This window comes from Micropterus dolomieu, linkage group LG11 (assembly GCF_021292245.1).
Source record: "Micropterus dolomieu isolate WLL.071019.BEF.003 ecotype Adirondacks linkage group LG11, ASM2129224v1, whole genome shotgun sequence".
Lineage (NCBI taxonomy): Eukaryota > Metazoa > Chordata > Actinopteri > Centrarchiformes > Centrarchidae > Micropterus > Micropterus dolomieu.
The window spans coordinates 135,014-149,174 of NC_060160.1; the positions used below are offsets into that span (position 1 = coordinate 135,014).

General features: G+C 47.0%; 1 long non-coding RNA gene across 1 annotated transcript; it reads right to left on the reverse strand.

Moving 5' to 3' along the window:
• Positions 1–1,150: 1,150 nt before the first annotated feature.
• Positions 1,151–4,004, reverse strand: LOC123979247. The gene is made up of 3 exons (XR_006827188.1): positions 3,874–4,004; positions 2,868–3,134; positions 1,151–1,297 (listed from the first exon to the last, which is right to left on the reverse strand). It is a non-coding gene; the product is annotated as an uncharacterized LOC123979247 (long non-coding RNA).
• Between the last annotated feature and the right edge of the window lie 10,157 nt (positions 4,005–14,161).

Below are 14,161 nucleotides of genomic sequence, written 5' to 3' on the forward strand. Positions count from 1 at the left end.
ACACACACACACTGACACTAACACCAACACACACACACTGACACTAACACACACACACACACACACTGACACTAACACACACTAACACACACTGACACTAACACTAACACACTGACACTAACACACTAACACCAACACACACACACTAACACACACTAACACTAACACACACACACACACACTGACACTAACACACACACACACACACACTGACACTAACACCAACACACACACACTGACACTAACACACACACACACACACACTGACACTAACACACACTAACACACACTGACACTAACACTAACACACTGACACTAACACACTAACACCAACACACACACACTAACACACACTAACACTAACACACACACACACACACTGACACTAACACACACACACACACACACTGACACTAACACCAACACACACACACTGACACTAACACACACACACACACACACTGACACTAACACACACTAACACACACTGACACTAACACTAACACACTGACACTAACACACTAACACCAACACACACACACTAACACACACTAACACTAACACACACACACACACACTGACACTAACACACACACACACACACACTGACACTAACACCAACACACACACACTGACACTAACACACACACACACACACACTGACACTAACACACACTAACACACACTGACACTAACACTAACACACTGACACTAACACACTAACACCAACACACACACACTAACACACACTAACACTAACACACACACACACACACACTGACACTAACACACACTAACACACACACACTAACACTAACACACACACACACCCAGTGGGCGTGTTCAGGAGCGTTTCTGTGCAAACATTGTTTATAATCGGCTCTTTTGTCTGAGCGCAGTTTGTCTTCCTCTCACAGACTCTTGAGATTATTGGTGGATTATTGGTGTGTTGTTGTGCGTTGCCATGGAAACTGAAGAGCAGAAAAAGACTCCCTCCCTCACCGCTCCTGCTCCCCGTTTCACAATCAGAGAACAGGAGGTCCCGTCACGCTGCACAGTAACATGTGAAGAAAATAAAACCTGTACAGTTACTATTATACAAATACAGATATATAAATCAGTGCATCTTTTTAATAAAAGATAGTGAAGATACACAGAGACCGCCTCCTCTCTGACGGCTCAGAACACGGCCCGGGGGCCGGGAGTCCAAATCCAAGCCGGCTCCTGTCCCGGCCCTCCGTCCTCTCCTCTGGGACGAACACCTGGTCCGCTGCGTCGTCTCATGGTGCTCTTTAATCTGAAAAACAAGCATGGCGGAGTCTGAAGAAGTGCAGCTGTTGCCACGGCATTAATAAATCTATAAATAAATTCATAAAAATAAGTTCAAGGTGTTTTTATGAATTGTTCTGAGTTTCAGCACAGACCGGAGCTCATCCTTTGTTTCAGTTGTTCACTGAAGACATTTGCTTTAAGAGCTGAAATTCTGAACTCTTGTCTCATCTTTTGTTCTTAAACCCAAATGTCTTCAGTGAACAACTGAAACAAAAGAGTTTTGCTTCCCGTTCCAACACTTTGGGAGGGGCTGTACGTCACGTGACATTAAGAAACGTCACAGTTTGGTTAGTTTAGGGAAACATCGTGGTTCTGGTTAAAACAAGTACATTATGTTGGTCACGTGGTTTCACGTGACGGAACTCGTGTTTATCGCGAGAAGTCAGTAACACAATTATGCCGCGTTTGAGACCTCAAAGCGTTCCAGATGCTTGATGGTGCGTGACGCCGAAAGTGAACGAAAACCATGGCTGACCGTCACAAAGTGTGCACACAGCTGCGCCCTCAGCAGAGCTTTAGGTGTTACTTCAAAGGACACAACTGACACGAACAGCCTCCACGTCACAAGTTACCTGTGGACCCGTCTCGCCACGTCAGTCGGTGACGCTCAAGTCAGTCAGTGGTCACACTTCCTGATGTTTTGGCATTTTAAACAATAACTTTTGTGCAGAGAAGAAGACTTTGAGGTTCCTTCCTGTAGCCGGCTGGTTTTACTACATGACCGTTTATTATTTTAATTTAGATACATGCAAATATACTTTTTGTTGCCTTTTACTTGATGCTTTACAGCGTGGGCTTCCACGGGCGCCGCCATTGTTTTGTGACATCATTCAGCCGCTCCTCGTGAACTCCGAGTTCACAAGTAGGAAATCCGACTTCAGGCGGCGTTCCAGGAGAGTTTTTCTAGTTGGAAATTTCCCAGTTCAGAGTTGCCTGGAACGCAGCATTACACTTAAAAATCTAAATGACTCCGTTACTTGGTTTCACATGTGACTCGAACGCTGTGAAAGTCCTCCTTACACTGACGTCCTCGCCATTTATACGTCACCTGACTTCCTCCTGTGCGTCCGTCGTATGCTCACTAGAGGTCACACACTCAGCTGATCACCATCATCCTGTCACCACTCAGCTGATCACCATCATCCTGTCACCACTCAGCTGATCACTATCATCCTGTCACCACTCAGCTGATCACCATCATCCTGTCACCACTCAGCTGATCACCATCATCCTGTCACCACTCAGCTGATCACCATCATCCTGTCACCACTCAGCTGATCACAGCCGCTCCTTCAGTGAAACAGCCAGTAACAGCTGTTTTAATTAAAGATGCTTCCACAGGAAACAGAACCTGATTGGCCAAGAGAAGATGGAGGTGGTCATCGGACCGGGACGCCTCCTGGTCGTCCTGATTGTCGCTCCGTCACCATTAATCATCATCTGATTTTTGAAAGTTTCACTGTGAAACAAAGTTTGAAGGTTCCCTGCAGAGCCTGCATGTGTTTGGTGTCCTGCACACGGGCCAACACAGTTACCTCGTGACCCTGCTGAATCACCAGGACCGCCTCCCTGTGCAAAGACATCTTTCACACACGATGCAGAGCAGTGCATTGTGGGATTATCAGCAGATGGACACTCCCGTCTGCTCCTTTGTGGAACTGCGGGCTCCAGACAATGAATACATGGACACACGACCATGAGTCACCAGATTCTCTGAATCCTAGAAGTGTGTGCAGTCCGGGTGTGGTTGTTTCTGGTTTCTGGTTCCTGGTCTGCAGAGAGTTCCGGTGTTTTTCTGCCCCCTGCTGGACAGAGAGTCATGACATGAATTTAAAATACTCCTGTTGGAATGTACTTCAGTCAAAGTAATTAAGTATCAGCAGTAACATGTATTCAAGTATTCATTGTTTTTTTTTGATTTTACACAAAATTGTAATTTTTTCTATAAGTTGCATCTTTTTATTCCATATTTCTATATTTTTAAATCTATTTATGTCAACTGTATGTTTGTGTCTGTGTCCTGCACCAAATCACCACAGCAAATCCCTCTTGGGTGTAAAATTCTGCTTAGCAAAGTCAGACATGAAGCTCTTCCTGCTTTGGACTCAGTGAGGGGTGCACGTTAGTTTAGTGAACGGTCTGACTACAGCTGAACCCGGTGAGTCCTCTGCATCTCTGCAGACTTTGCCTGGGGCGGCGATAGAGCAGTGGATAAGACATATGCCTCAGGTGTGTGTTCGATTCCCACTGTGACACATCCACCACTTAACCCCTCGTTGCTCCAGAGGCGTGCGACCTCTGACATGTGGAGCATAAGTCGCATAACGTGTGTCACATGTTATGTGGAGCATAACATAAGTCGCTTTGAATAAAAGCTAAATGAATAACTATTAATCATGCCTGAAGCGTAATTACCCACAGTTCATAGCGTTGTGACCAGGGGAAGGCTGCACTAAAAAAGCTAAACAAACATGGAGGGAGCAGCTACAAGAAAAAAGCAGTTCCCATGTGAGTGACGCTGTCTGGTGAAAAAGGAGTGACCTGATTATTTGAAGATGACCTCTGATCTGCAGGTCAGAGGTTCAGTTTCAGCTCTGCAGGAGCCTGGAACAGTCCTGGAACAGTCCTGGAACAGCTTGGCAGGGTTCAGGCTTTAGGGTGGAGGGTGGCATCTGGTCGTTCCTGTTTACATCCCCCAAAGCATTATGGGAACTGTAGTAGAGCATTTTTTTCTCAGCTCTCAGCAACATGCTTCTTATATTCCTGGAAACAGCTGCTGTGTTTCTGTAGCTCTTTTATTTCTGCACTTCGGACCCCCACGATGCAAAAACTTGTGCAGTATATTACAGTTTTCAACAACTGCTTACACATGTTTACACACAAAATGCAAAATGCCTCATTTGTTCTTCAAAATAGAACACTGAATTCAAAATGCCATAAACATCCCAAAACGAAGCATTTGCATCAGATGGCAAACACGTTTTTCAGAATAGCTGATAAACCACTGAACACTGTTGCTCTAAATCTGAAGCTCTTTGGTGTCTCACAGGCTTACGTGTACATTTCCACACGATGTTCTGGAGTGAAAGCAGTCTGCTGAAGAGGACACGGTAAACACCAAGAGGATGTTGAAACAGCAAATATTTCTACGGCAAAATATTAGAAACCATAAACATGTAAATAAAAGTATCAGTTTTACTTTTATTGCCAAAAATAAATATTTCTTTAACCAAACTGTTCTGCTGGAAAACCATTAGATTATTGAGACCTGATCTAATTTCTGAACGCCAACGTGAAGCCAGTTTGAACTCATCAGTGATGAGTGCAGTACTCAGTGCAGTACTCAGTGCAGTACTCAGTGCAGTACTCACAGTGCAGTACTCAGTGCAGTACTCAGTGCAGTACTCACAGTGCAGTACTCAGTGCAGTACTCACAGTGCAGTACTCACAGTGAAGTAACAGTGCAGTACTCAGTGCAGTACTCGGTGCAGTACTCACAGTGCAGTACTCAGTGCAGTACTCGGTGCAGTACTCACAGTGCAGTACTCAGTGCAGTACTCAGTGCAGTACTCACAGTGCAGTAACAGTGCAGTACTCAGTGCAGTACTCACAGTGCAGTACTCACAGTGCAGTACTCACAGTGCAGTACTCAGTGCAGTACTCAGTGCAGTACTCAGTGCAGTACTCACAGTGCAGTAACAGTGCAGTACTCACAGTGAAGTAACAGTGCAGTACTCAGTGCAGTACTCAGTGCAGTACTCAGTGCAGTACTCAGTGCAGTAACAGTGCAGTACTCAGTGCAGTACTCAGTGCAGTACTCACAGTGCAGTAACAGTGCAGTACTCACAGTGAAGTAACAGTGCAGTACTCACAGTGCAGTAACAGTGCAGTACTCAGTGCAGTACTCAGTGCAGTACTCACAGTGCAGTAACAGTGCAGTACTCACAGTGAAGTAACAGTGCAGTACTCAGTGCAGTACTCACAGTGCAGTAACAGTGCAGTACTCACAGTGAAGTAACAGTGCAGTACTCAGTGCAGTACTCAGTGCAGTACTCACAGTGCAGTACTCAGTGCAGTACTCACAGTGCAGTAACAGTGCAGTACTCACAGTGAAGTAACAGTGCAGTACTCAGTGCAGTACTCAGTGCAGTACTCACAGTGCAGTAACAGTGCAGTACTCAGTGCAGTACTCAGTGCAGTAACAGTGTCTGAACCAGTGGGGGCAGCACAGCCTCATCACAGGGGGTGACAGGTGAAGACACACCTGACAGACAGCAGGTGGCGACGTGGAGCTGCGGACAGAGGAGAGTCAAACTTCCTGTTCTGTTTTTCACATTAAAAGACCAAACTGTGGTTTGCTGTTAAAGCTGCTGACTCAGCAAACTCTGATCCAGTCAGGAATTTCTGGATCAGTTCTGAGGTCGGACTGAACCTTGTAACCGCTCAGAAGCCGACACTGTGACCCGAACCCGCTGCTCTCTGCCGAAGTTTCCACCAGACTCATCATCATACAGAAGAAAAGAAAATCCAGCTCAGATATACTGTAAATAATATATATGTTTTACATTTTCTATTTTTCTAATCGGATTTGATTCCAGCTGATTTTTAAACGAGTCTCTGTGTGTTTGAACCTGAAGCGACCTCAGAGTCTGAGCTCAGAGAGAGAGCTGCTGCAGAATAACTGCAAGGTGTTCACTCATTATTGATCCCTGAAATACTGAGCTAAACTTTACCTTCTGTGGTTATTGTGCAGCAGTGGAAGGAAATGAAAACACCTTGGAACAGCGTGTTAATTCACCCTCAGAAGCTTCATTTGGTTCTATATATTCTATCTGATATTAATGCAGGCAGACAGAGCAGCTGGTCCTTCATTTAATTCTTCATTTCAGATCTGAAAATGTTTTAACTTTTGTACATTTTCTGGACTTGAACTACATGTATTTACAGAAAAACTACAAACATGGCGCTGTTCTAAAACTTTGGACCGGTAATGTGATGTCCCAGTGGTTGATGAAGTATTCAGATCCTGTGCTTGAGTAAAAGTACTAATACGTCACTGTATACACTGCCCCACCACCACCCCAATTAATAGAGATGAGCGAGTACATCAACATATATATCTGTATCTGTTCAGCAAATTAAATTACCTGTCCGTACTCAGAACGGGCGGGGTTGTGGGCGTGGCTAACCGTAAGTTAGTCATTTATCAGCTGATACATTACATTTACATGTACTCATCTGACATCCTAGTGAGAGCAGCAATAAATACTAGTAAGAGCTAATAGCACATATCTAAAACACTGAAAAACAGACACACGCACACTGAAAACTGTCACACACGTATTGACACCCTGAAATCACTGAAATCCAGGCGTATCTGAGTGTGTGCGTGTAAAATTATTTCAGTGCGCCCAGAAGCTGTTGTTCTGTAACAGGAAGCCTTAGATTCAAAATAAAAGCACAGCTAACATGATTAAACAATGGATTTAAGTGTGAGTGATATTCTTTACACTGAGATATTGTGTATATAGATGAACAGTTAATCATTTGCTCACAGATTTAGCAACAATATTTATTTAGCATGCCTACATATATTTTATAGACTTCATCTCTATGTTCACATGAAACCTACACTTCGCTGTATGATCTATATATGTAGCCTATTATACACACTGTACATGTGTTCTGACCAAACATTTAGCGTGCTGCATCAGAGACTTCCTGTTACAATGAAACAACTTCCGGGCGCAATGAAATTACTTCACACGCACACACAGATACACACACACACACACAGTAACACACACACACACACACATTGTAACACATACACACACACACAGTAACACACACACACACACAGTAACACACACACACACACACAGTAACACACACACACACACACAGATATACACACACACAGTAACACACACACACACACACACACATTGTAACACATACACACACACACAGATATACACACACACACACAAGTAGTACTGTGTGTTACTGTGTGTGTTACTGTGTGTGTGTGTTACTGTGTGTTACTGTGTGTGTGTGTGTGTGTGTTACTGTGTGTGTGTGTGTTACTGTGTGTGTGTGTTACTGTGTGTGTGTGTTACTGTGTGTGTGTGTTACTGTGTGTGTGTGTGTGTTACTGTGTGTGTGTATTACTGTGTGTGTGTGTGTGTGTTACTGTGTGTGTGTGTGTGTTACTGTGTGTGTGTGTGTGTTACTGTGTGTGTGTGTGTGTTACTGTGTGTGTGTGTGTGTGTGTGTGTGTATCTATCAGGATAATCCCGGCTGAGCTGCTGACCTCGTCCAACAGAGACCCCAAACAGACGGCAGCTGGGGGGGGGGGGGTTATTGTTCTGCTCTTCATCAAACAGGAACCATAAACAATAATAAATGAACTCCTACAGAAGAGGGTCAGTGACATCATCACGTGGCGCTGCAGGACCCACGGCGAGCTGTTCGCACACGCTCAGTGAGAGTCCGGCCCAGCGAAGCAGAAACATGCAGACAGATGAGCCGCAGATATCTGCTGTCGTCCTGCCAGAACAAACAGCAGAGGCGGAGCGCCGTCATCGCCCTGACGGAGGAAAGGGAAGGCAGAGGATCTGCCCGGGTCTGAGCTGGAGCTCATCAGTCGCTAAATACCAGAGCACAAAGACCTGAACCAGATCTTATCGGCTCATCGGGTCTGAAATCAGCAGCCTCGCTCTCGGTGACTCTCAGGAATGTTTCGTTTTTACAGTCAGATCCTCGAGCAAACTCCCACTCAGTTTCTCAGACTGAGAGCCGAGTGAATCATCAGGATCATCTGCTCGGCTGCTGGCCATCACTTCGGACTCTGAGGAGCTCAGGGTTTCCACGGTCCGGAGACCGAAACATGGAAACTCTGCGGTCAGCTGGTCCTGGATCAGCTGAGGGAGGACTGAAAACTAAAAACTGTAAACGCTCACAGTAAAGGGACATGCTGCTTTTATTTTGGTAGTTGTGTCCATGCTTCCTGTCAGTTCTGATGATGTAGGACTGGGTGGGGGGGGCTGAGTATACAGGATTCAGCAACAAGTCCTCCAACCTAGAAGACAAGACGGCTCGTCCAGCCCTGGTTTTATTGACCCGGATCTACCATATGGGGATCCTGGGTACGTGTCCAGGGGCCCTTGGGCAGAGAGGGGCCCTCTGTGATGGAGGTTGTTTACAAAAATGTCTCATTATGATCGTCAGTTTGATGACTGGCCAGGTGATGATTGGACGCAGGCCACAAACAAGTTGAGACTAAAACAGTGGAATTAATGTGTAACTGACCCCGGGTCAGATCGCTTCCATCTGCGAGTGCAACGTTAGTGTGGAAATGGAAGCGGTAGAAACCGAAAGCCGAGCGGAGCTGCGAGAGAAAGAAAAAATGGATAAGGAAGAGAAAGACTCCACCAGCTATGCTAACGTTAGCTAGGTTCAGGAAACAGAAGGAGGTAACTCCACCCCCAGCTCAGTGGCAGGTACCGTCAGCTGGGATCGATTCCAGAGAGCGTCTCAGGTTTCGGCCTTTCAGAATCTGAATCGCTGACTGGGAGACCAGATAAGGAGTTTTTGCGTAACATGTGCGTTGCGTCGTTATGATGTGATGCTGCTGTAAACCTGAGGGAGAGGTGAGGGTGACTCTGCACTCCGCATGTCGTCTTATGACTTCATGTTTCAGGATTACTCGTGTGCTTCTGCTTGGCGGATTTTGCCGTGGTCTTGAGCCACACGCTGTCCTGGGATGATTGAATTCGTTGTGTTGTGATGTGTGAGTGAGAGGGCAGCACTTGCTTTGCTGAACTGGACTCTGCCGCCCGCTCAGCTGGACTAGTCATCCACTTTTCACCAGTAAGTGTGATCTGACACGCCGGCCTGGCAGGGGAGCTTCCATCAGGTGGTTTGCTGGGTGTCGATAGCTTTGTTATGGGAGGAGGGCCCTTCAGAGCTTCAGTGCCCAGGGGCCCCTGGGGGTACTAATCCGGCCTTTAGAGGTCTTAAAGGAACTGTATAACTGTGACGCTAACAGAGCTGCAGTACTAGAGGAACGAGTGTGTGAAGTAACTTATGATTTACATCATTTATGATGAATCAAGTCGAACTCTCGGCTCTAAACTGAGTTTCACAGCTTCTGCTTTTCCTTCTGCATCGTGTCGTCTTTATTAAAGTAAAGAGCATCACATCGGCCTCCGTGACACAGATGCTCGTCCCTAATATAAACAAACATTTCTAGGAGACGGGAGTGTCTGCAGACGAAACCCAGGGCCCAAAGAGACTTCTCTGAGCTGCAGGACATTTGGACGAAGGACAGAGAGACTGAACATGTGCAGCTCTTTGCAGCCTGTTGGAGGCCGATTGTAGCTCCGCCTCGCCGCTCTGTTTAAAACATACAAACATGGAGGCGGCGCTGTGTTTACGCCGGCAGCAGAGGTGGGCCCAGAGTCCACGTCCCTGTAACGGGACGCTTGGCTCGGCGCAGTGGCGGCTCTGCGTGGTCTGTTTAAGGACTCGACCTCGATGATCCGGCGTTTCCAGTTAAACGCGATCAGCTGTTTCCTCTGAGCTCAGATTAAACTGGACGTGACGCCCAGTAGAGCGTCCTCCCTGTCCTCCCTGTCCTCCCTGTCCTCCGTCACATGTCTTTATCACATTAACAGATGCTTTTTTCAGCTCGTCTTTCTTCTCTGTTTAGCCCCTGTCCCGGTGCACTCTGGGTAATCAGACGGCAGGATCTTCCCACCATAAATCAGCAGCTCGCCAGCGTTTTTTCATTAAAGACTTTATTAAATCACCAGCAGCGCGACAGCTGAGGTCACCTCACACAGTAACAGAGTCCAGCTCCCAGAGACGCTGACCTCTGATTGGACCTTCCATCAGCTGTACTGTGACATCACGTGCCGATCAGTCTGCTAGACATTAAAGATTCATATGAAGCAGATGCGATACGATCTGATTTAATGTTGGAACGATGCAGAAGAACAAGACGAAGCTGCGTGATGATCACGTTTCTGTTTCAGCTCTGAACAATGTATGGAGGCTGGACCAGAATCCAGTCCTTCTGTCCTGTTCTCTGTCTCACCTTTCTAACCGCTCTCACTTTCAGCAGGTAAACAGGAAGTTCCCACCATGTCGGAGCTTCAGGTGAGCTGGTTTTCAGGTTGGTCGTGCTGCCTGTGAGCTTTACAGCTGCAGGTTTCACTTCTCGTCTCCAAACGTCTGCAGCGGCTGACCGGCTGCCGGCAGCAGTGCAGACGAGAGAAACGCTTTGGGAGGAATCGGTCTAAATGTAATGACCCATCTGACACCAAATGACCGCTCACATGTCTAAATAATCCAGGGAATAACTGTACATAAATAAATCACGTTTTACCGCCGTGAAGGTGTTAGAAACGAAAAATCTCCGTTCCACCTCGATCCTCGTCCTAAGGCCCGTCCTCACCACTCACTTTTTTTAAAAACAGTTTTAAAACAAATCCGATCTCCGTCCACAGCGGCGTTTTAGCTGCGTGTCAGAGTTGATCTCCGTCTACATTAAAGCGACTGAAAACGCACGGCTAGCGGCCGTTCAGGTCCACTGGGCGTGTGCGTGCCGGTGTAAACAGGAAGCAGATGGTCTGTTCCGTAGTTACAGAAGATTTGGTGAACGGATGAAGTTCTACAGATGAAGAATCACACCAGATATTTTTTATGTCCTGGACCAACAACGAGCTGGAACTGTCACTGGATGTAACGCGGGAGTTAAAAGCGGCGGTGGCGGCAGGAAACAGACCGGGAGTCGTCACACAGTAAACAGCGACACAACAAGTGTTATTTACACAGCACAGAATATTTTTATAAAAACACCAAATCTAAAACTCTGCCAGCAGCATCGTGTTTCTGCTTTGCATGACTGATAAGAGCCAATCAGAGAGCCGAGCGCGAGCGTCCGCATCATCGTTTCTAAAGTCCTCCGTTTTTGCCCGCCTTCACAAAAACGTCCTCCGGAGTTTCAAAACGAAAATCGGGGTCGGCAGCGTTTTCAAACTTCTCTGTTTTAGATTTTCGTTTTCGCCGTTTTAGTCTGGACGGGAGGTGCAGACGTAGCAGTCGTGTGGGCGGGGCCTGAATTGTAACCGGTGCACTCTGATCTGGCCTCACCAGGATCACCGAAGATCAAAACAGAAATGACAACTAAAGCTCTGAATCAGATCCACTCACCTGTGGATCCGTCTTCAGCGTCGCGTTCGCTGACCTCTCGTAGCGCCCGGCTCAAGCAAGAAGACAGGGAAGAAGTTTTTGAGGTGTCGGGGAGGAGAAACATCCGCCATGTCAGCAGAGTGTGGAAGAGTGACAGCGAGCTGGAAAGCTGAGCAGATGTTATGTTTACCTCAGTGTTGGTGAAACATGTCTCTGACAGTGAAATAACAGCTGATGCTATTTTTCAGGAGCCACTTGATCCAAAACCTGAAGGTCCTGATTCAGAACGGCACAGCTGATCAGCCGGATCCCTGAGACTAAAAGTCTCTCTGGAGTCTCCACCGGTGGACCGAGCCAGGCTAGTTGTTCCCCCCGTCTCCAGTCTTTATGCTAAGCTAAGTAGCTGCTAGCTGTAGCTTCACATTTACGCTCAGAGAGGAAGAGAAGAAGAAGAGTTCGCTGACTGTTGGTCTGTTGCGTTGGACTGGCTGAGACGCCATCGACCTTAAACCACGACACGGATCGACGGTGTCCCAAAACCACGAGCGCTGGAAAGGTTGGGTAGGTAAGTCACGTGACGTTAAAGAATTTGGGTGCGTTTAGAAAAAGATGGTGGTTTGGGCTGTAAATAAGTACATTACATCACGAAACGTTCTTTAGCGTAAATCTTTAAACAAGTCAGAGCTGGTTTCAGGCGGAACTCCTGCGTTACTGGTCCTGGACAGGATCAGAGGATCCGTGTTGCGAGACGCTCGGTGGCCCGGGAGAAAGACTGTCAGTGAGTCTGGTGACCTGATCCTCCGGTAGCGCCGACCAGGCGGCAGCACTGAACCAAACCTGGCGGCGGCGGTCTCTTAAGATGTTTCATCGCGCTTTCCCGACTCTGAAAGTCCACCGACTCCGTCTGCGCGGCGTGCAGCCTGCACCACCTTATTGACTTATCATTGTTGTGCTTCTTCACAGCTCCTGTGACACCGTTTCGTTCCGTCCTCTGCAGGCTGCATTTCCACAGGGAGCGTTTCAGAGGACTTTGTTGATTTGGTAATCGGTGCTTTTGTTTCTTTATTCGTCTGCACAGGGTGTTTTATTTTGAAAATTGACCAGATCCTGGATCTGGCGGACTCACAAACGTTAACTAGAATGGGCGCCATCAGCTCCGGCAGCAGATTCAGCGGGTTCGGCGTTGCGTGTGGTTGATGCCTCGCTCTTTACACTGCGTCACCTGACTTCCCCCCGTGCTCCCGTCACATGGCCACTAGAGGTCGCCGCCTTAAGATAAGCGTAACTATGAGTTTTAAATCAGCTGCTGCACGCTGGTGTTTCTGGTGAAGACGGGCTGGTTGCACACGATGAGCCGGCGTCTGCAGATTTAGTTTGTTTAACTGAAAACATGATGGGAAGAGGCCAAATCGATGTGTGAGGGCAGGTGTAACTGACGCTGCGGGGACATGGTTGGTCTCCAGGGAGTGAATGGAAGTCAATGAGATGGAAACACGAGTGTGTGTGTGTGTGTGTGTGTGTTAATCCTGCCTGCTGAGGTCTCACACACATTTAATTGCCACCGCAGGCACAGACGCTTTATCCTGAACACACACAGTCTGAGCACAAACCGTTTAATTAAACGTGTTTTCACCAGAATTAATATTCGTTTTTATTCAGCCAGAGGCTCCAGCTGATCTCAGAGCCATCTCACAGGCAGACATGCTTTATATCCAGACCGCACCGATGATGCAGGACTCTGCAGGACTCTGCAGGACTCTGGATGATATTCAGACACTCAGTCACCGACTGCTGGATCTGGGAAGAATCAAACATCCAGATTTCTGCAGAGTCTGCTGCAAACAAAAAAAATAAAATATCTGGTGCTGATTGTACGAACAGAGATGGTGTCTCAGCCTGCAGGGACTCAAGCACAGCTCATTACAGCTCCGACACACACACACTGTATCACACACACACACACACACACACACTGTAACACACACACACACACTGTAACACACACACACACTGTAACACACACACACACTGTAACACACACACACACACACACACCCACTGTAACACACACACACACACTGTAACACACACACACACACACACACACTGTAACACACACACACACACTGTAACACACACACACACTGTAACACACACACACACTGTAACACACACACACCCACTGTAACACACACACACACTGTAACACACACACACCCACTGTAACACACACACACACACACACACCCACTGTAACACACACACACCCACTGTAACACACACACACCCACTGTAACACACACACACACACACACACCCACTGTAACACACACACACACACTGTAACACACACACACACACACTGTAACACACACACACTGTAACACACACACACACACTGTAACACTGTAACACACACACTGTAACACTGTAACACACACACACACACTGTAACACTGTAACACACACACACACACACACACTGTAACACTGTAACACACACACACACACACACACACACACTGTAACACTGTAACACACACACACACACTGTAACACTGTAACACACACACACACACTGTAACACACACACACACACACACTGTAACACACACACACACACACTGTA